General features: G+C 32.0%; 1 pseudogene; it reads left to right on the forward strand.

The window, feature by feature from the left end:
- The first annotated feature begins 2,293 nt into the window (after positions 1-2,293).
- LOC119611208 lies at positions 2,294-2,709 on the forward strand (annotated as a pseudogene).
- The last annotated feature ends 941 nt before the right edge of the window (positions 2,710-3,650 follow it).

Below are 3,650 nucleotides of genomic sequence, written 5' to 3' on the forward strand. Positions count from 1 at the left end.
CTAGTTCTGTTCTGTTCTAGTTCTGTTCTAGTTCTGTTCTACTTCTGTTCTAGTTCTGTTCTAGTTCTGTTCTAGTTCTGTTCTAGTTCTGTTCTAGTTCTGTTCTAGTTCTGTTTCTAGTTCTGTTCTAGTTCTGTTCTAGTTCTGTTCTAGTTCTTTCTAGTTCTGTTCTAGTTCTGTTCTAGTTCTGTTCTAGTTCTGTTCTAGTTCTGTTCTAGTTCTGTTCTAGTTCTGTTCTAGTTCTGTTCTAGTTCTGTTCTAGTTCTGTTCTAGTTCTGTTCTAGTTCTGTTCTAGTTCTGTTCTAGTTCTGTTCTAGTTCTGTTCTAGTTCTGTTCTAGTTCTGTTCTAGTTCTGTTTTAGTTCTGTTCTAGTTCTGTTCTAGTTCTGTTCTAGTTCTGTTCTAGTTCTGTTCTAGTTCTGTTCTAGTTCTGTTCTAGTTCTGTTCTAGTTCTGTTCTAGTTCTGTTCTAGTTCTGTTCTAGTTCTGTTCTAGTTCTGTTCTAGTTCTGTTCTAGTTCTGTTCTAGTTCTGTTCTAGTTCTGTTCTAGTTCTGTTCTAGTTCTGTTCTAGTTCTGTTCTAGTTCTGTTCTAGTTCTGTTCTAGTTCTGTTCTAGTTCTGTTCTAGTTCTGTTCTAGTTCAGTTCTCGTTCTGTTCTAGTTCTGTTCTAGTTCTGTTCTAGTTCTAGTTCTGTTCTAGTTCTGTTCTAGTTCTGTTCTAGTTCTGTTCTAGTTCTGTTCTAGTTCTGTTCTAGTTCTGTTCTAGTTCTGTTCTAGTTCTGTTCTAGTTCTGTTCTAGTTCTGTTCTAGTTCTGTTCTAGTTCTGTTCTAGTTCTGTTCTAGTTCTGTTCTAGTTCTGTTCTAGTTCTGTTCTAGTTCTGTTCTAGTTCTGTTCTAGTTCTGTTCTAGTTCTGTTCTAGTTTTGTTCTAGTTCTGTTCTAGTTCTGTTCTGGTTCTGTTCTAGTTCTGTTCTAGTTCTGTTCTAGTTCTGTTCTAGTTCTGTTCTAGTTCTGTTCCAGTTCTGTTCTAGTTCTGTTCTAGTTCTGTTCTAGTTCTGTTCTAGTTCTGTTCTAGTTCAGTTTGCGCCTTTTGCAAACTATATTCAGTTCTATTTAACTAATAGTTTATTTTTATATATTTTAACTTAATACATTTAAATTGTTTTAAGCACTTTTTAAATTTTTTTCTTGACGTCTGTTATTTTTTTATAAATCTTACTTTTAATACAATTGATGACCGTTAAATGTTGTTTTCTAAAAAAGGGGATTTTTTTCGAGTTTTGTTTTTTTGTTTGTTAGTTTATTTTTTAATTTATAGAGTCTATAAGATTTAAGATATTGTTCAAAGATCATAAATTATTTTTAAGGTTCTTTTGTTAAAAACAGCAAAATAACAAAATTTACAAATTTTATTTTTTTGCAAACGTGCCAAATTAAACTTTACGTGTCTTCATTATTCAAGGTTTACGTGAAGTGTTTGTATGTGTAAAAATCTTTGTAATAAGAATTGTTTAAAAAAACTGTTAAAAGCCCCAAAAACAGGAATTTTAATGAAATAAACCAAAAAAATATAAGATTTAAATTACTCAATAAATATGGTGGCTTGACATCAAATTGAGAATTATTTATTAATTAATTATGCATAAGAAATATTAGTTTAATTGGTTAGGTAGGTAAATTTTCTTCAAGATCAATTTCTAAACATTCTTCTTTCTTTCAACATTTTTAGGCCTAAGACACCTAAGCAAATCTATCCTTGACTACAGATTTTGCTAATCTTCCAATTGCCGTAATGGCATTTTAATTGACGAAACGCATTAAGAATCTGCATATCATAACAGCAGATGTTGACAGCAAATTGGAAAAATTATGATGGGAATTTTTTGGCATATTTAAAAATCCACAACAAACAACAAATAAAAGAATTTAGTACTACATCGTGAACTAAGATAAATATGAGGCAATAAGAATGCTACAACACAATGTTGCATGTATGCATATTTTTTAAAAGGCTTAAAACACACGGATTAATGAAATCTTGTCATAAAAAACAAGCAGGGGATTAAGAATGAAAGTGTGGATGGTTGGCTACATCAACATTGTAATGAAAAGCGAAAATCTACCTGCTACCAACTAACTGCCAATCATACCTAAATGAATGGGATAATGAACCTTTTTTTAAAAAGTTCAACAACAACACACACAAATTAGGTCACCTAAAGAAGTGAAGATATTTTAACCTATATAAACTAAATGATAAACGAAAACAAGTATCATTTACTCCTACGAGCTAAAAGAGTAACATCAACAGAGAATACCAAAGATTTTAAGAGAAATTAAAAATTTAAATAAAATGCCTAACGCCAACATCACCACCTCCACTACTACCACTAACTCAACTACCAGAAAACCCACTGTCAGCTATACTCTGTTTATGTATCGTGAAGAATTGAAAAGACGTGAGGCTCGCTATTTGCGTTTGAATAAACTAAAATCGTATTAACTAGTGAATTGATTTCGAAAAGTGTGCGCAATTTTAAGCACTGCACTACCGAGGATTTGAAAGCCATCACCCGTGAGATGTTCTTCAAGAAGAAATTGAAGAAACAAATTGTCCGCATTCAAAACTACAGAATTTGGGTATTCAGAATGCTAACCCCAATGCTCAATCAACGGAATTGTAAATTTTGATATGGATGGAGTTAAAACGATATATACATATTTAGCTGTATTTTAAAGATAGTATTAATTATATTGTAAGTTAAAATAGTTTATTAAATAAACTTTAAACTAGTTATAAAAAAATCAATTAATTATTATTTTTTTAATCAAAAATAACTTAAGTTAATGGAAAATTACACTTTCCAAAGGAATTTAAGAAGAATAATTCTGGATCCACATAAGAATACTTGTTCAGTTCTAGTTCAGTTCTAGTTCAGTTCTAGTTCAGTTCTAGTTCAGTTCTAGTTCAGTTCTAGTTCAGTTCTAGTTCAGTTCTAGTTCAGTTCTAGTTCAGTTCTAGTTCAGTTCTAGTTCAGTTCTAGTTCAGTTCTAGTTCAGTTCTAGTTCAGTTCTAGTTCAGTTCTAGTTCAGTTCTAGTTCAGTTCTAGTTCAGTTCTAGTTCAGTTCCAGTTCAGTTCTAGTTCAGTTCTAGTTCTAGTTCAGTTCTAGTTCAGTTCTAGTTCAGTTCTAGTTCAGTTCTAGTTCAGTTCTAGTTCAGTTTCTAGTTCAGTTCTAGTTCAGTTCTAGTTCAGTTCTAGTTCAGTTTAGTTCAGTTCTAGTTCAGTTCTAGTTCAGTTCTAGTTCAGTTCTAGTTCAGTTCTAGTTCAGTTCTAGTTCAGTTCTAGTTCAGTTCTAGTTCAGTTCTAGTTCAGTTCTAGTTCAGTTCTAGTTCAGTTCTAGTTCAGTTCTAGTTCATAGTTCAGTTCTAGTTCAGTTCTAGTTCAGTTCTAGTTCAGTTCTAGTTCAGTTCTAGTTCAGTTCTAGTTCAGTTCTAGTTCAGTTCTATTTCAGTTCTAGTTCAGTTCTAGTTCAGTTCTAGTTCAGTTCTAGTTCAGTTCTAGTTCAGTTCTAGTTCAGTTCTAGTTCAGTTCTAGTTCAGTTCTAGTTCAGTTCTAGTTCAGTTCTAGTTCAGTTCTAGTTCAGTTCTAGTTC

This window comes from Lucilia sericata, unplaced genomic scaffold (genome assembly GCF_015586225.1).
Source record: "Lucilia sericata isolate MDLA Ls3-8-SP2 unplaced genomic scaffold, ASM1558622v1 Contig001390F_arrow, whole genome shotgun sequence".
Taxonomy (NCBI): domain Eukaryota; kingdom Metazoa; phylum Arthropoda; class Insecta; order Diptera; family Calliphoridae; genus Lucilia; species Lucilia sericata.